Here is a 22,164-nt window from a genome sequence, read left to right on the forward strand (position 1 = left end):
CGAATAAAACTTATCATGTGACTCAAATCACATTAGAATGAAAAAAAAAATGGCAGTCATTTTGGGACCCTGTGACACATTGGCCATGTTTTGATTCCTCCGGACAAGTTGCCAGTTTCTGAGTATGGTCAGAAACCATTGAATCATTAAAATTCAACAACCAGTTCAATGTTCAATGGCAGTTATTAGGAAGAGCCAGGATCCAATTTCCGGAAACCCTTAGGAAAGTAGCCAGTTTTATACCCCGGACAGACTATGGCTTATATCATGTAATATAGGCTGTCTTGCAATGAGCACTCAGACATAGGATTTCCTGTGAAAAGTAGATGTATGAGTGCTCATTGCAAGACAGCCTATATTACATGATGTAAGCCATAGGCTGTACGGGGTATTAGACTTGGATTTGTATAAATGAACTCAAGTTTCCTCGACCTCATCGCTGGTTTTCAAGGTGATCACACCGTAGTCCACCTCGCTAGTGTACTTGCCAGCTAGCACATGCCCTGCTTACATTATGCTGGTTAGTTTTTGCACAGTGCTATGCTAGTACACTAGCGCTACACACTTAGAAAAAAATCATGTAAATTTAGGTGCTCTGAGACTGACATATCCGACCTAAAATTGAGTCATAACAGACGCGAAATTCAACTCAATCAAATTTAGTTTTCGTCGAGAAACAAACTTTTCAGTCTCGGAGCACTTAATTTTACATGAAATATTTGTCTACGTCTGATCCTTTATGTCAAAGTAGGATTCCGTCACGTGTAAAATTAGTTATTTCTAAGTGTGTAGCAAATCCGCATAGATGTAAGCCACATTAACTACTGACTCGCTCCTGCCTGCTGCAGGACCCAGTGCCACGCCGTCCGAAGCGGTAATGAGCATAGGCACGACAGCAGCGTTGTTTTATATCTTTTCAGGTTGAAGCAAAACGATGTGCAACCAAGTGGTACTCGATTATGACGACTGGGTTTGGGGAAAACATTTATTTCATAAAAATATTTATAAAATTATCATTTGTAAATTTTTTTAAAGTTTTTATGGAAAATTGGAAAAGCATTTATTTTAGAAGATGCGTAACGTAATATCCTATCGATTGGCGTATTTGGATTTTTATTTCATCTATAAATGACAAAGTTATAAGCGTTCAAAACCTAACACTTCTTCACCACACATATTTTTCGATTTGCATCTCAATATAGTCGACAAAGACGTAGTTCTACGTCAAAAAAGTTGTTTTCTACAAAGTTCCTTGAAATTAGCTCAGCTATAACTTTGTTGAAGAATGTATACCTTAATTTATTCAAACAAATAAGTTAGATTTTTGATTTTAATGATAATAGGAACTACCCTAGAATTCATTGTCATAAAAATGAGCGCATAACTATAAGGAACAACGTTGTAGAAGAGACTTTTAGTCTAAAGTTTCGATTTCAGGCTCAAAACATATCATTCCACCTAAATCTGAATTCTGGACCACTGTGCAATGGATACGCACGAAGGCCAACACAACGAACGATTTCGTCAAATAACACTCAGTAGTAGATCGTCGTTGGAGCACCTTGCCAATCACCAAGCTAAACTAAATGCGTGACGTCACCAGATCAGGCTAGGGTGTACCAAAAAGTAATCTAAATGTTTGCAATAAAGTTTGTATGCTTGAAAATTTCCTAAATATAAGCCCTATGTGCAACTCTACAAATTCGATTTAGTTATTAAATAATTTATGAGTATGATTGAAATATTATATTTTTTTAAATTCGAGTTTAGTTGCCAACGATTTCACCTATTGGGAGTCGTTAATTGATTGATTTAATTTAGTTTGTTTGTTCCTTCTAGCTTAAACCATTTCTGCAGCTCAGTTCTGATTGACTTCACTTTTCGCCAATGTATGTTCCATAATAATTCAATTCATTTGCTCGTTTCGTTTGGGTCAGTTTGTTGTTTTCTGTTCTGTAATAACTATTTGACCTGCCCTGAGAAGAGTAGTCTCAAACCGGGTTTAGAAGAGAAATAGCGGCTCTTCAAATTAAAAGGTGGTGCTTAAGCCGTTGTTTTAAGTAACAGAGATGAACGTTACACTTTCATCTCCTCACCTATCGTATAAAATGACCACTATAAGTATGATATTTTACGTTAAGCATCTCCAACTATTATTAAGTTGTTATTTAAAAAAAAAAATATGTGTATCCTTTTATTCAATTCATATTTTTTCTAAAAAAAAAAAGTTCCAACAATTACCTGCAACATTGTCCATGACAACAAACCGATCGAATGAACAGTTTTCGAGCAATAGTTTTCCGAAGATAAGCTTAGAATTTTTCTATAGGCCCTTTTCAAAAATAAGGCTGGATTCAAAATGGCGATCTGAAGTTGCAAAATGGCATCATAAGGAATGTTTCAGCCAATTTTTAGTCAAATAAAAAATACAAAAATTAATCGATTTACTAATTGGTATGGAAACGCTCTGCTTAGGCGCGTTTATATTTTCGGGAAAATTGCAAAACATCAGGGGGGAGAGGTAGCTCATCGATTCTTCCGGTTCGCCTCCTAGCATCGTGCTATAAGGTACCAGGCGATAACCAGGGTAGTTGATCGATAGCTCGATGACGTCATTTCGTTGACGTATGCAATGGGAAATTCTCATAGCAGGCATTGACGATGAGACGTTGTCGAGTTGTTGAATAGCAACTATCGTGGTAACTCACCGATTACCTGTCGATCTGCCAAGTTTGGAAAGACTTCTGCATTGAATTGTCTCATATAATAATATTCCGCCCACTATATCACAAGAAATTGCGAGTAGCTGAGTGGAATGGAGATAAGTTAAGCATTGGGTACAGGACCAAGTCTCCCCTGGGTGGTGCCAAAAGATGAGCTCAATAGAATCATCAAGTTGCCATAAGGCACGGAATGAGACTATTGCATGGCTGGGTAGTCAAAGTCTTCCATTCGTTAGTCATTTCAGGTGGATTAGAACAGGTTTTTGAGATTTGGATTTTTCAGATGTAATCCTGGATAGGACCCTGTCATTGAACGTCGCGTGAAAGTGGAACTTAATGAAGGCCTAAGTACTTTTTCGTAGTTTTTAGTTTTCGGATTTGAAAGATCGTCGGTTACAGTGGCCTGCTTACTGAGCAGAAAAACGCTGTCCCAGGTCCTTACATATCAAAGAGATTTATGGTAAAATCGCTTGTGTATCGTGTATTTTGCGAAACTCGTTGTTGTCGTTGGTTCCGGGTTTGAATGGATACACAAATTTGAGCAACGGTATTATGTGCGTTTTTGCTTACTGAGCAGAACATCATGAGTCTAATCTCAGGCCCATCCACATTCAAGATTCGTCAATCGTTTTATTTGTTAATATGACTACATGGTAATAACAGCAACTCGGTGATTAAAAAGGTGCTCGTCTGCCTAGTGGCAAACGTTTTTGCTTACTGAGCAGAATACCGTGGGTTTAGTCCCCAGCTCCTTCGCGTTATATGATCGTTAGGACATCAATTCAGCTTATCGTTTACCAAAACGAACCCTGCTGCAAACCCAACCCTCTTATCCAACATCCCAGTGATTCCTCGTGGAAGTGCAGAGGTGTTCTCGGCTTCCATCAAAGCGAGTGTCATCACAATCCTTCCCATTCCTTTCTTGACCTGTGTTCGGGCGCGGCCGGCGCTGGTATTGCCTAATTTAAGATCACCAGTTTTTACACATTGAGGATGATTGCTAGTCCCAAGCATCATCTATTGGTTCTCTGTGTAATTACAGCTGATCTGGCAGTAACAGAGTAGCAACCGTGGGCGGTCAATCAAGCTCAAGCTCGGGAAAATTGCAAAACATCAGTTACGCGACTGCTACCCTTAGGAAGGATCACTGAAAAAATAAATATATTGTAGATTTTACCCCTCAAAATTCCATGAAACTTCGCATTATTGTTCGCTAGAGGCAATGAACAAATGTTGTGCTGGTTTTCGACCATTTTGACTCTCGTCTAATTTTGTAATATGGCGTATTCGATATTCCTCAATAAATCAAAGCACGAAAATGACTCACCTAATCGAGATGACGTCAGAGACAAAGGTTTAGAAATCTAGTATTCCTTTTTCGAAAAAATACGCACTGAAAAAAGTCACATATTCTTGTATAAAAAAAGAAAACAAAAATTGTTCAAAACTTCAATAACAAAAAAAAAGTACATTTTCCAAATTTCAAAACTTATGATGCACGTTTTTTTCCACCAATGTTTTTCAGGCTGAAACATATTTTTAGTCCAGAAAATCGTTTACAATGCAGAAATACATATTATGTGAAAAATAGGTTCATTTTTTTTTTTATAAAACAGCGAAAAAGGTTATCTTCTATTTAATTCCACTTAATTAATTTTAGCATCCATGACAGATACGTATACGCAGGAGATCTTGACATGTTTACCTAGGGGATGAGTACTTAAGGTAGGTTAGATTTTGATAAGTTCTTTAGTGGGAATGATACTGATGAAGTTTGGTAATAAGCATATCGACAGAGAATATTAAAGAAGACTAATGATTTGGTAGGCATTGGGCAGCATTTTAAGTATGTTTTCAAATGTAATTAGCCTGGTTTGCCAATTTCGTCCAACTTTGAGCTGTTGGCCTTGGAAATAGTGCTAATTTTAGGTCAAAACTTTAAATATCTTAAAAAATATTAAAGATAGGAACTTGCAAAACATTGTTTTTCTGAAGGCGCTTACCAAAATATACATAGGGTTACGGTATGTAATGTGGGTCTAGTCCTTTCATTCGGCCTATCACGCAAATAAATAATTAATTAAGGAATATTACACAAAAAATAAGGAAAATATTGATCACTGATGATTGATAAATGTGTACCACACACAAATCAATTTATATCACAACATTTCAATACATTTTCAGCTCTCGTAAGTAATAAAACTGGTTGAGAATATCACTCTGTTCGGAGTTTTTAGCCGCCATGACTTCTAAGGTTAAGATGGGAAGGTTGCACTGACGATCATCAAATGGCCTGATTATGGCATTTATTGAATGGAATTACCTGATAATACACACTAGACGTAAAACTCACAGTTACTGTTTGAATATTTTATGTTTATTTTAATTGTTTAACAACGTTTTCACAAGTAAATCATGGACCCAACTTTAGGGACACATTTCTTTTCTATGTTCCTAACTTTGGCCCATGAAATTCATTTGACAGCATATAGCAATAAGAGTAACGTCAACAATGTGGTTTGCATTTGGATGATAAGGAACGAACAGGAAGGGAGATTTTTTCTGCCAAATCTGTATAATGAACATCACAATGTTTTGATTTAGATATTCTGCGGTCGAAAGACGATAAGCGAAATTTTTAATTTTTAATTTTTAACTTGAGTGATTTAATGTAGTTTTCGTAAAATTTTCTCTAAGAAATGTTTTGAGGAATGAAGAGTATTAAGTTAACAGTGATAGTGATAAAAAAAATACATAAGAAAACGTTACCAAGAGCGTTTTTTTTGAGAATCAAACAGGATAGGACGAAGTTGCATCCATAAATAGACCCAATTTGGGGACAATAGACCGATATTACATACATTTCCCTGGTGAGTTTTTGTCTTAAAAAAAGTAAGTTTTTCAACTTTTTGCGGTTCCTGATAGCAAACGACATGATAAGCATATCTAAGCATACCATTTAGCAGTAGAATATCGTTTGCAGGTAAATTAATTGATGAGTTATGATTAAAAACGTAATCTATGGCTGCATATTAGACCGAGGTTAGGGACGTATACCCTATGTCGGTAAAAAATAGAGATAGTGGGTCGACGTCTTCAGCAAAAATGTTTAATTTAATATTGTCTACAACTTTGCTCAAAACACCAATTTGCTATCTCGACAAACAAACAAAGTATTTTTTATCTCCCTGTTAGATAGATTAATCATGAAATGGCTAAGTCCATTAGAAGGGGCTTTTTAAGTGCACAAACTTCTCCCAAGATACTATATAGCTTAAATGGACCGTTTTTGCATAAATTAAAAAACGCACGTTTCGACACTTTTAGACCACTCTGTGCACCGCCATTGCCGCTGAAAATTACTAACGGCTAGATCTGACAGCATAATAATCCAAAGGGATAAATTAATATTGTTAATATACCTACACGTAAACGATAATCCTGATGACAGGTACTCATACATATCAAACGTAAAGTTCGATTTACTAGGTACTATGGTGAAGCAGAATCATGCAGGCATTTGATGGAGACGCCTGATCACTATTACGTGTTTCTAGTCTATCTGCTTGAAAAATTTACAATTTTTTTTAGAAGACTCAAATAGAAACTACTTTAATAAGAAATCATTTTCATTATAAAGTCCAACTTGATAAAAGTTCAACATGGATTGTAAAAGGGACCTATTGCCATGTTTACCAGAATTCCATCACCTCCTATGTTGTCGATTTCGTAAGCACAAAAAAAAGAAGAACTCTAATCAAATCAAACACTTTACCGTCCGTGAAAAAAAAATCCTCACACCGATAAGGAGAGAAACCGCAACCGCGAGTTCAACTCAGTGCTTTCCGCAACGTGCCATGCAGTATCACCAATCGTTTGATAACAATAAACCATAGAAGATAGATAGAGTAGGACTGGATGAATACAGTATGCTTGCTGGCAGCATTGTGTTGTGTTTACTGCGGTTATGATGGCGAGAGAGAATTTCTCACGACATTACGAAAGCGAAACGCATTGAATTGAAAACATCAACAGAAGCTTCAAACGTGTTGAAAAAAAAAAATCACAACACACTAGACCACGCACAATCGTTACCCGAACGCATTGCATTGAATACATCTACGTCCCGCTCTTCGATGGGGTGTGCTGTATGTGTATCGGTACAGATATGCGCTATAGAGGAGCAGTTCCACGACAAAAGACAAATCGACCAGATGTGACCCCCTCCGATGTGCATGAAACTTTGAGTAATTGTTTGTTATGTACACATTTTAGCTAAAATTTGGCCATTTTGAATCTTCACACTTAGTTTTTTCTACCGAGCTTGGCTGTGCAAATCTCGGCAAAACAAGTTTCACTGAGATCTCAGCAAACAATTCATTTGTTTGCTGAGATTCAGCTAAACATTAAACGGAACTCTGCAATCAAATGTCACTTTTGCTGAGATCTCAGTGAAACTTTTTTTGCCAACAGCCGAGCTCGGTAGACAAAAGTTGGAAGGGTTGTATACTAGATACGACCGCAGGGTTGGCGTTGGATAACGTCTGTCATGTGTTGTACTTAATTGTGTACATTATATTTTAGGAATATTCCTTAATAACTCTTTTGCGAAAGTTTGGTGGCCCTGAAAAGGGCCGTTTTGTTGGGCTGATGTTGTTGGGTTTGCTCTACTCTGTCGCCCTGGAGGAGCTTTGGAATGATGTTGGTAGTTCGAAGACAGACAGCATCTCCCCTTCCAGCGTTCCCACACCCCAGTATAGTCCCCAAATTTAAGTGTAACTGTGATATTCTGGAAAGAAATTGTCTTCAAAACTAACTCTTTGTCCTGAAAAGGGCCGTTTTGGTTGTGGTTTTGGAATGATGTTTTTACCGAGCATGGATACCGGATGGCGATGGCGATTTTGATGAGCGGTTTGCATGCCGGGCGCTTTGCTTCAACCACGAGTGCGGTGAACTCCGGGTAAATATTATTACCAATCAGTAGAACAGCGCTAGGTGGTATGCTGAACCGGGAAATCCACTCGAGATGTCGAGAGGGTAGATGGTTGTTTTGGAGGTTGTGATGAGGACGATTTTGGAACGAAACGGGTTGTGCTCGATGATGCATCGTTCTTCTTCACACAGTCTGTGAAGACGAGTTCGATTCTGAAATAAGTTTTGTAGAAATGCAATAAAAATGGAATCTATGGCTCTGCGAAGATTCAACTTTCGATATTCAAGTGTCGGAAAGGCATTAGAAAATTAATCGTTAAACTCTTTCTTGATAATGTTGTGGCCCTAACGCCCTAACAGATATTTTCCATTTTTGCAACGCGCTCGGCGTAGTTGCCCTTGCGGAGCAGACGGTGAATACGACCGACTGAGAACTGCAGCAGCTGGGCATTCCATGACGGCGGCGCCCAGTATACCGGAGCACTGGCACCAACGCACTCGGCGTAGTTGCTCTTTCACCCCCAGGCTCTGCTGCCGCTGCTCTGCTGCCGTTGCTCTGCTTCCGCTGCTCTGGTACTGCTGCTCTGCTGCTGGGTTGACGATCGGATAGACAATGATGGAACGGGCGACCTTGTTGGACGCTTATATAGTAGAACAGAAAATATCAGAGGTGTCAGATACTCGCATCTGATGTCTCGGTTGGAGAAAGTATAAGAATTTAAAAAAAATCAATCGATTTTCACCATCTTTAGACAATGGTTTACTTTTAACCATTTTTCAATAGTTTACAGAATGAAATCAATAGTTTTAAAACATTCAGCAAATTGCTAGAAATATTTCCAATCGATTGATGCCATTATCTCGTAAATCTATTGAGAGGCGGTTGAGTTATTATCGTTCAAAATCTTTTAATTTTTCGTAACGCATCCAAAATGACTGTTTTCAATTTTGTACAAAATTGAAAACAGTCATATGTTGCCGTATGCTTGCCGAAAGACGTTATCCAACGTCAAAAAAACTAAGTGTGCTATGAGAGAGAGAAGGATTAATAATTTCCATTTAATTCCACTACCTTATTTGCTTATCCTTGACAGATACGCGTATTTCGTCTACAATGTGCAGACTTCTTCAGTGTCTTGTACTAATACTCGACTAAAGAAAAACATCGCATTTACTAATTACTAATCCTTCTCTATCTCATTATATAGGTATTCCACTAAGACGCCCACATTCATCAGGATAAGTGTGTTGCTTTTCTTTCTAGTTTTAGTTTTTCGTGTTTTTCTATGAGCTGAAATTCGGTTAAACTTAAAAATAACTCAAAAACGTCGTTTCCAATCAAAAAGACAAATTTGTAGGAAAAAATAATACCTTTTTAGGAAAAAATAAACATGGTAAAAGTTTACCATGTATATTGTGTTTCGGTGTGTTTCCATCCCATTCAATCTTTTTATTCGACAACACCCACCCCCGGATGAAGTTTTAGTGCTGAACAAAGCAGTCATTTTTGCCGGAGTGCAGTTTCGAACCCCTTCGGATACGGTTGTGTTTTAAGTTTGCCTCTGTTTTGTGCGTGCGTTCGCTTTCATAGTTTTCGGCTGCATTTGCCGGATTAGCGCTGGCACTTTGCCTCCCGGACGTGTGTGATTGGTGGTTTTTTCGCTTTCCGGGAAGTTTTAGAATCAAGAAAGAAAACGTGATTCATCATGTTTGCAAGTATCATAAGAGATGTCGCTATCTGCGTTGTTTGATTTTTTTTTCTCCCGGACCAGAAACTTGTGGCATCGCGAGTGATCATTTATAATTTCAGTTTGTTTAGACACTGTAAGGTGCGTGAAAGAGCTCGGCACGGTTGGTGTTGATGTTGACTCGCTCGCAACTATTTTTGCAAAAAAATAAGTGTTTTCGACCGAAATTGTAATCGAAAGTGTACCAAAAGTGCTTATGAGCGTGTTTCGCAGTTGAGTGTGGTAAAATTTGTGCATTCCTGGTTGATTTTTAGTGGAAATTCCGTATCGAAAAATTCCTCACCGAGATCCTTTTTTTATTTGCTGTTCGATGACGGGTTGGTTTTCGCGAGAGTGACGTTTATTGGATCCGTTTCTTTGCACGGGTGTGTTTTTTGTAACCAGCGGTGTGTAAGTGTGCCTGCGATTTTCATTGCCTCCCGGGAGGCCGGTTCTCCGTGTTCGGATGTCACGCTTTCGGCGTGTAGTTCTATCGAGAGTCTCTGCACCGTGTGTGAGTTTGAACATGGTCCGGTTGGCAAATTAGCCGGGAAAAGTGCTAATAATGTGTCCGGCGCGAGTTTTGGTGGTGATTCGGTGTGGCCGACGTTATTGAGATGTGAGGCTATTGCGTTTAGACGGGAAGAGTCCGGCAAAGTGTTTTCTGTAATAATGGCAGCCCAGGTTGGGTAAATCGGGTCAGTGGAGAGAGGGCACGAATACATACGGTGACAGACCTCTTCAATGATGAAACATCTTTTGAGTTCGTTTATGACGGAACATCTTTGGATTTATATCGTAATGATTAGTTTTTCCCAGATTTTAGTTCGTTTAAATAATATACAAGTTTATTTCACCTTAGAGATGAACTAGCCTACGGCTAAAAATCTCTTTAATCATGATTTAAGACTTTTCAACCTTCTGTTGACCCGTGCGGTATGAAAATGCGTTTTCAGTTCTTCGATTATGGAACACTTTTAGGTTATCATTATAATGATTTTCTTTTCTTTTCAGCTCTTTGATGATAGAACATCTTTAGATTTATATTGTAATGACTCAATCTTTTCTGGTTGAATATATTGGTTTGATTTGTTTAAATAGTGTTCAGCTCTTTGATAATGGATATTTGGATTTCTATTACAATGATGGATCTTTTTCTACCATTAGAATTATCACGTAAGGAGGAAGAAGATACCTGCGATGGGTCGAAGAAAGTCTACGAGGAGGCCTGTTGCTGTTGGTGCAGCTCCACTTGATTATTTGGGTGAGATCATTATTTTTATTTATTTATACAGTAGTCTCTCCATATTGTTAGGATATCAATTCAGCTTATCGTTTACCAAAACGAACCCTGCTGCAACCCCTACCCTCTTACCCAACATCCCAGTGATTCATCGTGGAAGTGCAGAGGATTTCTCGGCTTCCATCAAAGCGAGTGTCACGTCAACACATTCCTCTTGACCTGCGTTCGGGCGCGGCCGGCGCTGGTATTGCCTAGTTTGAGATCACCCGTTTTTACACATTGAGGATGATTGCTAGGTCCAAGGATCGTCTATTGGTTATCTGTGTTATTACAGCTGATCTGGCAATAGCAGAGTAGCAACCGTGGGCGGTCATTCATGCTCATGTTCAACAAAGCAGTCATTTTCGTCGTTTTGTAAGAATCGTCAAAATGCGGAAAAAATCGAGAAAAATTAAAGGGAACACGAGAGGAAACCCCTTTTCGAACTTTCTCAAAGGATCAGGTATGTTACAAGTTAAGGAAATTCAATATAAATACTTGCACTAATCATTAAGTTGAGTTCCATGTGATTTGAGGTATCGAACGATGCATTTCGGCGCATGTTGGAATCTGTCCACTTCCCGGGGGTACCTGGTACATCTGAAAGAGGCCATTGTGATCATTGGGTCTGAATATGTCCACCATTGATCTTAAAGTAAAATTCTAATGTGATTTGAGGTGTCGCATGATGAGTTTTTGATTTATCAATCTTTTGCGAATTCCCCAGTGGAATCTGGAATTCACATTTTTGTTCATTTCTTCGGAACCATAATTCCGATTGGGAAAAAAAATCAATAGCGAAACTTGTTCCACTCAAATGGGTCCAGGTAAAATTAAAACCTAGGTATTTTAAGTAAACTTATCTCAGCGTGTATAAGGTGAACTTGTATGATATTCGACGCTCCATTCATGTGCATCATAGTAACAGAAATTTTCACTACTTTTCAAACTGTGTACTTGAAATATTTTACCGTGTATATTTTTCCTAAAAAATAAATTATTTTCCTACAACTTGAAGTTTTTGAGTTATGATTTCAAGCGTAACTATTCAAATCGACGTATCTGCTTTTGTAAATAATCACTTCAATCGATGGTTTGTCTTCACTGCTATCTCACTGACGCAAACAAACACCATCATCAGATAGGGGAATCTTTCCCCTACTAGCTGGTGTTGATAGTTTCTGTGAGTGAGCTTACCACAAATCGTCGATTGTTTAAAAAATCAGATACATCTATTTGAATAGTTACGTTTGATTTGTTGAAAGTTTACGAATACGCCATTTTGAAGTTTATAGCGATTTATTAGCTCAAATGTGAATGATTGACCATTGACCAAACAATAACGAAGAAAAAATTCAATATTTTTTATTTACCATTTGACCTGGAAGTGCTCTTATAGTAGACTACAACCGAGTGCGAATGGGAAAGGCATCCACTCACTCTTAAACGAATTTCAACCTTTTTTTTTATCCAATATAAAACCAAAACCATGCGACGACCAGGCGAAGGTTCTTCGATATATGCACAACAGAGTCAGCAGAGTGTCAGAATGAGGAAAGCAAAATATTGACGAGTGTTTTCCCAGCTTAAATTTGTTGAAATAAAATGGATATGCTCAATTGGGTTCGCTGGGTTCCTTCTAACCAATATGGATGGGAAGGAACCCAGCAACGAAGACGACCGACACCGACGAAAGAAAGCGGGCTGGATTCGATTTGTGTCGAGTCGAGGTAAAGCAACAAAGAAAGAAGCATCGGTTGGTAGAGGCAGCGAGGTAGCAAGGAGAATGAAGAGATTCAAACTCAAATATGTGAATGGTGGTGGTTGAAAAGAGGAAGTACACGAGCGCGCGCGCGGGGTTCACACAGTCGACGTAGTTGGCGCTGGCTGGTTTAACTCAGTGACGTCGGTGGGTGAGGATGATGATGGTGATGACGGTGCGGAAGCCAAGAGCAGCCAGGTATCGCGCTCGTTTCGTTTCTATTATAGCACTTTTGGTGCCCACCTGTCAATAAAATGTAAACCTGGGCGTTTTGGGAGCGAAAAGGTAAACTGCTGCCGTTGTAGAGTTGAGTTTGTGGGTATTTTCTTTTAGGGAGTTGTTTCTTCTTTGCACGGTATTGTCCTACTGGTAATGCGAAAAGGGGGCAGATCAGACGAGGATTGAAAAGCATATTAAAGTTATTGATTCTGATTAGGGACCGGTGTTCCTCTTTGACGGATCAATTTTGAAGCAATTGATGGTGGTGTGTTGAAATTTGATTATCGAAGCTTTATTAATACACTAAAAATGTGATTCGATCACTTTGATTAATAAAACAAGTCCTCGATAGTATAGTGGTCAGTATCCCCGCCTGTCACGCGGGAGACCGGGGTTCAATTCCCCGTCGGGGAGTGTCATATTTTTTGCGCTACAACAGAGAGATATGTCAATGTCGTTAGTAGGGGAATTGTGGTAAAGACTGACACAACAGGAAAGACACTGCTTTCAATCAAATTTTAATTTTTAATAAATCAAGCACTTTGTAATTGTCCGTGAATACAACCCATTTTTCATTGGCCGGCAGAGCTTTTATAGAAAAAAATTGTTTGCAGCTATTTTTATACACAGATGCAAAACATTTTGGCCCTGGATCTCCTAGAAGTGATAGCTTTGCTGTACATCCAACGACCCATTTCAAGAATGCCTGTTCATACACGTATATTCGGAGGACGCCTTCATATACAATAAGCCGCGCATGAACAGATATATCAACAGAAAACCACTATCTGAAAATTTCAGCTCATTCGGATGAATCACGAGCTGGCGCTTTTGATTTAAAATTTATATGGGGATATTGGTTGAAATGTATGGAGGAACAATATTCCTTCACTCTTTCGTGCATAGAACTGGTTCAGAAAACTCGATTAAGCTCAGAATTTCAGCACACGTACCTTAAACTATAAGTAACAACTTTGCCAAAGACAGCATCACGATTCAAGTTAGTATTATGAAGATATTAATTAATTATGTGCATTCTGCTCGTATATTGCAACATTCGGATAGTGGTTTTCTCACCTAAATGCACCAATCTAGGGGTTGACCCGTGGAAAAATAGAACTTTTATTTTCGAGGGCCAGTCTAGTCTTACCCTACATCAGTGGTGCTACACCGTTCGAAACATTCAAGTCTAGATAGAGCTGGAATTAGGGCGTAACAGCTTTTGTAAACAATGACTTCTATCGATGATTTCTAGGAATTCAAGGCACGCCCACGCAGACTAACATAACCATCGCATAGGGAAAGTCTTTCCCTACCCGATGAGGATGTTGGTTTGCGTCAAAATAAGTCATTGATTACAAAAGCTGTTAGGCCCTAATTCCAGCTCTATCTAGAAGTATATTTCTGCGATATAGCAGACACATTATTAACGCTAAATTTAGTACAAATTTATTATAAATTTAATTCCTCCTACTAATGCTAGCTCCAGTCGAAAACTAGTTGCTCCTACGGCCAACGAGTCAGCCGAGAAGTTTAAACAGTTTTATATAACACCATTCGAGTCTTCAACGACCGCTGAGCATATATCAAATTACATCTGTAGCAAAACCGGCTGGACTAAAACTTCGTTCCGATGTCAACCGCTAACTCCCGCTGCTAGAAAGGGACGTCCTTTGAGCTTTGTATCCTTCAAAGTACTAGTTTTGGGTAGCCCAATTTTCCCTAACATCGTTACCAAAAATGGATTCTGGCCCAGTTTTGTCAGCGTTGCCCCATTCGAACCTCGCTTTCGGAAGTAGCAATCACAAGGCTGTTACAACAGGCGCAGATTTCGCGAATTACGCGGATTTCGCGATTTTCGCGGATTTGAACTTTCAGTCGCGAAAATCGCGAAAACATTAAATGATGTCGCAAAAATCGCGAAGGGACTTCGGACTATTTCGTTGATCATTTGGCTCTCAATTTTTTACCGGTTCAAACCAAACACCCTGCAAATAATCGAGAAATGATCTCAATTCCATAAGTCACACCGGATTTACACGGAAACTCCCTGAGGTCTGTCCAATGTGAGCTATTTTCCTTTTTTTTTCAATATGAACATAGCATTTTCGGTTGTCAAATCATAAACGAATCGTATATATGCGAGTAATTGCCATGTATACCGGATATTCTAGGTTCTCCAAATCGTCCTGGAGTTCAGTTGATTTGTTCTACTATATCAACTAAGACTGCAATAATGACTGTACTATCAAAATATGTCCAAACAGATTCAAAGTGTCTATGATGATTGTACCCGACCGTAGCAATAGGTATACAAGATGGTATAGGTGCTGAAATCATTCTGGAGATCAGATTATTTTTCTAATAGATCACCCAAGACTAATTCAATATCTGTCTGTAGTAAAGAAATATGCCCAAACAAATTTGCAGTGTCTATGTGGATTATACCAACCTATTTCGATATTTCGATACTACAGATATTATCCTAGTCTTTTTTGATCTAGTAAAACAAATCATCTGAACTGCAGGACGATTTGGAGAACCTAGATCATCTGGTATACGTGGAAATAATTAAACATTATATATATAGACACTATGAATCTGTTTGGACATATTTCGATACTTTATCCCAGTCATGGTTGATCTAGTAAGATAAACTATTTGAACTCCAGAACGATTTGGAGAACTTAGAACATCTGGTATATATGATATAATAGTTCATGCATGATCCATATAGACACTGTGCATCTGTCTGGAAATATTTCGATACTAAAGACATTGTCCCAATCTCGGTTGATCTAGTAGATGAATTATCTGAACTCCAGAACGATGTGAAGACCTTGAGCATCTGGATTACTCGGTAATAGATCATGCATGATCCACATAGACACATTGAATCTGATTGGACATTTTTCGATACTACAGACATTATTGCAGTCTTGGTTGATCTAGTAGAACAAATCAACTGATGTCCTGGACGATTCGGAAAACCTATTATTTCCGGTATACATAGTAATAAGTCGTGCATGTTACACAAAGTCACATATATACGATTCGGTTATGATTTGGCAACGAAAAGTGCTCGGTTCATAAAGGGTTATACGGTCAAAATTTGGTCAATATCAACTTGACGTATTTCTTTCAATTTTGCATTTAAAAAACCTGAACACCCCTCATTTTAAAGGTGTGTGTGTGTAGAATGTTGCTCCTATTTTGGAATTCACTCTTCAGTTGTCAAAATGCCGTCCAAGCAAGAAGAGCAGCGTATCAAAATTTTGCTCGCGCATCGCGAAAATCCGAGCTACTCGCACGCAAAGTTGGCAAAATCGCTAAAAGTTGCCAAATCAACCGTTACAAATGTAATTAAAGTGTTTGGGGAACGTTTGTCGACAGCCAGGAAGTCTGGATCGGGGGGAAATCGAAAACCGGAAGCCGCTGAGACGACAAAGAGAGTTGCCGGTAGTTTCAAGCGAAACCCTAACCTCTCTCTCCGAGATGCCGCAAATAAGCTGGGTGTATCGTCTACAACCGTGCATCGAGCCAAAAAACGAGCCGGACTATCGACTTACAAGAAGGTAGTGACTCCAAATCGCGATGATAAACAAAATACGACGGCCAAAGCGCGATCCCGGAGGCTGTACACGACGATGCTGACGAAGTTTGACTGCGTGGTAATGGACGACGAAACCTACGTCAAAGCCGACTACAAGCAGCTTCCGGGACAGGAGTTTTATACGGCAAAAGGAAGGGGAAAGGTAGCAGATGTTTTCAAGCACATGAAACTGTCAAAGTTCGCAAAGAAATATCTGGTTTGGCAAGCCATCTGTACCTGTGGCTTGAAAAGCAGCATTTTCATAGCTTCCGGGACTGTCAACCAAGAAATTTACGTGAAAGAGTGTTTGAATAAACGTCTGCTGTCTTTCCTGAAGAAACACGGTTGTTCCGTACTGTTTTGGCCGGATTTGGCATCTTGCCATTACGGTAAAAAGGCCATGGAGTGGTACGCCGCCAACAACGTGCAGCTGGTTCCCGAGGACAAGAACCCTCCCAACACGCCAGAGCTCCGCCCAATTGAGAAATACTGGGCTATTGTCAAGCGGAACCTAAAGAAGACCAAAAAAACTGCTAAGGGCGAGCAGCAGTTCAAGGCAAACTGGCTTTCTGCGGCGAAGAAGGTGGACAAGGTGGCTGTACAAAATCTGATGGCAGGGGTCAAGCGTAAGGCCCGGCAATTCGGATTTGGAAAAGCGGAAGCCTAACTGAATATTTTTCCTGAATTTTATACTAATTGAACTTGAAAAAGAAATTTAATTTGATTTTTTAAATAAACGATTTCACCGATTTACACGCGTTTTCCCTTGACCAAATTTTGACCGTATCACCCTTTATTAGAAAAAAAAAAATATATCATGAAATTGTCTCACCGTTGACCGTGACGTGACCAACAAGTGTGACTTATGAAACTCTGGTAATTTCTCGATTATGTGCAGGGTGTTTGGTTTGAATCGGTAAAAAAAAGAGAAAACTAGAACCAAATTAACTACATTTAGGACAGCAAAATACGTCAGAGACGCAAAGGTTAATTTTCAAAAAAAAAAATTGCATTTCAAATGACAATGCATTATTTTTTTTAATAATGTTTCATCAAATCTAGGCCGGTATTATTCAATAGAATCTCATAATGTAAGAGAGTTTTATTATGTTCACACTCAGAATTTATACTATACATAAATAACTGAAGAAGATACAACGTTATTTTTTTTTTAATTTCAAAGGTTACAAACGATACTCCTTTAGCTCAGTCGGTATAGGCGCAGCTACAAAGCAAGTCCATGCTGGAGGCGACTGAGTTTGATTAATTTTTCGGGTTGGAAAATTTCTCTACTTCCTTGGGCATAAGATGGTACAGACATATAAAGCTCCAAATTAAAATGTGAAAGTACTTAAAAGAACACTACGTTCAGAGCAGAATAAGCTTTAAAATGCCATGTAGTAGTATACAAATGCTATTTTTAGGCAATGAAAACAGTTTTTTTTTTTGTCGCGGATTAGTATTTGAAGTCGCAGATTTATTTTGAGAAATCGCGGATTTCGCAGATCAAATTAAGAAAATCTTGTAACAGCCCTGCAATCAGCTACTGAGCTTGTTTTCTCAGGTAATTGCGCAAATTGTATATGTCCTGCCGAAGCAGGAAATGATCACTACACCGCCGTAAAAAGTCCTTTCGCAGTTTCAGCCGCTTCTCACCAGGATGACTCTGATTGCAATGCTCAAATCACTGAGCTTGGTTTCTCAGGTAATTGCACGAACAGTATATGTCCTGCCGAAGCGGGAAATGATCACTACACATCCGTACATAGTCCCTCGACAATTTCAGTCATTACCCACCATGATGACTCTAATGACAACCGTAACGCATCCAGGATTCAGGGAGCTGAAATATTGCTGTATTACCAAAACGTTGGAGGCATGAATACAACTGTAGCTGAGTACAAATTGATCTGCTCGGATCCCAAGTAATAATTTTGGTTTTATGAGGATTCTGTAGACCGTGATTTAGACTTGTAGAACGCATTAAAGACTCGATAAAACTTGAAATGTTACTTGGGGATGCTTTTTACGATATGTACGCCTTCACCGAAAGTTGGTTGAACAGCAACACACTTTCTAAGCAAATATGTTGTACTTTTATCTCTTGGATACTTCATCCACCTAATAGCTCAGGTGTCGAACAGGTGTGGGTGGTTGTTACCCTACCGTTGAAAGTGGTCTTCATACGCGTGTTGTATTTACCTCCGGATCAACTTAGCGATTCTAAGTTGATCGATCAACACATTGATTCACTTTTTTGGGTTGTATCCAAGATGAATGCGATTGACGAAATCCTTGTTGTTGGTGATTTCAATCTTGCTTCAGTCAGCTGGTCATCGAATGAAGCAGAGTTCTTTCATCCTCGCTCTAATGGCTCATATATTACACCTCTAGTAGCATCTCTCCTAGATTGCTACAATACTGCTGATCTTCTGCAACGGAACGGGATCTCCAATGAAAATCATAGACTGCTTGAACTATGTTTCCTTAGCCGTGAACTCGCCTCTAATTGCTCGGTTCAAGAGGCACCAGAACCACTAGTTAAACGTTGTTGACACCATTCACCTCTGCAGTTATCACTTATATCAGGCTTGCACTTTTCGGGTTTCCACGGTAGCGTATCGTATGACTACCGTAGGACTGACTTCGAGGGAATGGCAACCTTTTTCGAAAACATCAGCTGGGACGATGAACTCCGAGATCGTGACGCGAATAATGTGTCTTCTATTTTCTCGAATATTGTCGTGTATGCGATCGACCAGTTTGTACCCATGACAACTCCACCCATATCTAGTAACCCTCCTTGGACCAACCACCGACTCAAGCGACTGAAGTCATCCATACGAGCTGCCTTGAAGAAATTTTGTAAACTTCGAACGGATGCATCGAAGAGGAAGTACAACCTCGTTAACAAACAGTACAAGCGGCTCAACAAACAGCTTTATCAAAGCGAAATGGCCATCTTCAAACTAAACTCAAAGCAAATCCCACGAGCGTCTGGAATCATGTGAACGATCAACGGAAGGAATCGGGCTTACCTTCTACCTTGTACAATACAGATCGAGAAGAGTCCGATGTGGAGAGAATCGCTGACCTGTTCAAGTCACAATTCAGCAGTGTCTTCGTCAAAGAAAATTTACCTTACGAGCACATCGTAGCCGCTGTAAGTGATGATCCTGTGCTTTCTGCTATTGGGCCGCATCCGCCTATCTCGACAAATGATGTTCGTAGAGCAGGCCTTCGTTTGAAAAATTCTTTCAGCACTGGCCCTGACGGAATCCCTTCCGCAGTTATTAAGAACTGTATTGGACTGCTGGTCGCACCTTTTGCATCAATCTTCAACCTCTCTTTGGATTCTGGGAACTGCTGGAAGGATTTTCCCTGTTTTCAAATAAGACAATAAGCAGTCGGTGTCCAACTACCGTGGTATCGCTGCTTTATGTGCAGTCTCAAAACTTTTTGAACTCTAGTCATCGCATCTGAACAACACGGATTTATGCCGAAGAGGTCGACCGCTACAAATCTCGTTCAATACACATCATCAATCATACGCGAGATAGAAATAGGTCATCAAGTGGATGCTATCTACACCGATCTTTCTGTTGCTTTTGATAAAATCAATCACGAGATTGCAGTGGCCAAACTAGAGCGACTTTGTTTCTCACGGTTCCCTTCTTGATTGGCTTCGCTCATACCTCACCGGTCGACATATGTCAGTGAAGATTGGAGATCATTTTTCTCAACCGTTCGCTGTTTCTTCTGGTGTACCTCAAGGCAGTCATCTGGGACCGTTCATATTTTTATTGTATCTGAATGACGTTCACTTTTCGATCCGTTGCCTGAAGCTGTCTTATGCTGACGATTTCAAACTATACTTTGTCATCAAAGATCGAAGTGATGCATTGTTTCTTCAGCAGCAGCTGGACGTTTTTACTGTTTGGTGTGACAAGAACAGGATGGTTTTGCCAAAGACTTTAGGGACATTTTCTGTTTAAAAACACTCTATTGTTCACTAGTCCGCTTCACATTAGAGTACTGTTCCGTAGTATGGGCTCCTTTTAAAGCAACGGGATGAATCGTATTGAGGCCATTCAGCGAAGATTTGTACGTTTCTCTCTTCGTTGGCTATCCTGGAGTGATCCTACACACTTAAAAATAACTAATTCTACACGTGACGGAATCCATCTTTGACATAAAAGATGAGACGTAAACAAACATGCCATGTAATATTAAGTGCTGCGAGACTGAAAAGTTCGTTGCTCGACGAAAATTATGTTTGATTAGGATATATTTCGCGTCTGTTATGACTCAAATTCATGTCAAAATTGACGCTCGTATATGTCACTCTCAGAGCATCTAAATTTACATGAATTTTTCTAAGTGTGTAGTTATGAAAGTCGCTGTAATTTGATGTTTCTACAATTACTTAGTGTTCGCCGAGGCGTCTCTAAGGCTACCTTCATCGCTGATCTCCTACGATCGGACATTAACAGCGGTTCACTTCTGCAGCAGTTGGTTGTCAATATCAGACGCGTAAATTTACGTTCTTATTATTTTTCCAACATCCCGGCTTCTCGCACAAACTATGGCGCTAATGAGCTGTTAACTAGCATGTGCAAGATTTTCAACAAATGTTAAAACTGCTTTGATTTTAATATCTTCCGTGTTAGGCTTAAGAATCTGTTTTATAATGTACTGTTAACTTCCTGCCGTTTTCTGTTTTCTGTATTTAAATTAAGTTTATTAAGTTATCATTAATGTATTTTTACATGTTTAGGACTTAGTTCAAGCAACTGTATCTGTAGGATTCCATGTTATCCTACAGCAAAGGGCCCAACAGACCTCCTTGCGGAACACCTGCTGGGATGGAGAACGTGTTTGAAAGGCAGCCATTCAACGATACCCTGAACGACCTTTGCTGGAGGTAGTTACGGGTGATTTTAACAAGAAGCAAAGGAAAGTTGAAGTTACAAAGCTTGTATACAAGCCCATTGTGCCAGACATTGTCAAACGCTTTCTCAACATCTAACAAGGCCATGGCTGTGGACTTGGATACAGCCTTGTTACTTCGGATGTTATTTATCACCCGTACTAGCTGATGATTTGTGGAGTGCCCCTTCCTGAACCCGAACTGTTCCGATAGGAGAATGTTGTGCTTCTCGACAAACTTGAGCAAACGATTGAGAATGAGTTTCTCGAACAATTTGCTCAGCGCTGAAAGGAGGCTGATCAGTCTGTAGCTTGAAGCTAGTGTTGAGTCCTTCCCGGGTTTGCGGATAGGTATGATTTTCGCTGTCTTCCAGATACTTGGAACGTAGTGCAGTTCCAAGCATCTGATGAAGACACACTAGGTTGAATATTCCGTCGAACACTGCCTTCATGTTTTTGGTGCATTTCCACTGTTCCACTGTGATTCTATCCTCTGGAGGGATAGCACAAGGGGAGGAATCAAGGTTGTGTACTCATTGCTCAACCTGAACTTCGAGCGGACTTTGGATGTTGAAGCCAAGTGCGATTTGGCAATATGCTCACCAATCGCATTTGCTTTCTCCTGCGGGGTCATTATGAGCCGAACGTCATCATATTCATCTTTGAGAGGTGGAATGGTTTTAGGTGCATATTTAAGAACTTAGCAACTTTCCAGAATGGTCTGGAGCGGTCGTCCATATTCTGGATGAGCCACCAGAAACTTTCGTTCCGGAGTTTGACTATTATGGAAGCAATCTCCTTGTTCAGATCGGCCATTTCACGTTTCCTCGCTAGATCTCCGGTTCTTTGGAACTGGCGTCTACGAACATATCTCAGGCGAATGGATGTGGGAATCAATGGCAATAAACTTACCCCTCATAGGAACTCGTCGGACGCACGCCTCGTCCGTCACGGTTATGGCTTGGTGGAGTCCCTCCAACGCTCGGTCGCTGTCC

The 22,164-nt window shown here is 39.6% G+C and overlaps 1 non-coding gene across 1 annotated transcript; it reads left to right on the plus strand.

Moving 5' to 3' along the window:
- The first annotated feature begins 12,990 nt into the window (after positions 1–12,990).
- TRNAD-GUC (transfer RNA aspartic acid (anticodon GUC)) lies at positions 12,991–13,062 on the plus strand. The gene has a single exon. It is a non-coding gene; the product is annotated as a tRNA-Asp (tRNA).
- The last annotated feature ends 9,102 nt before the right edge of the window (positions 13,063–22,164 follow it).

The sequence above is a fragment of the Ochlerotatus camptorhynchus genome, unplaced genomic scaffold (genome assembly GCF_037179485.1).
Source record: "Ochlerotatus camptorhynchus isolate MF236.1 unplaced genomic scaffold, CSIRO-AGI_Acam_v1.1 ptg000232l, whole genome shotgun sequence".
Classification (NCBI taxonomy): Eukaryota; Metazoa; Arthropoda; class Insecta; order Diptera; family Culicidae; genus Ochlerotatus; species Ochlerotatus camptorhynchus.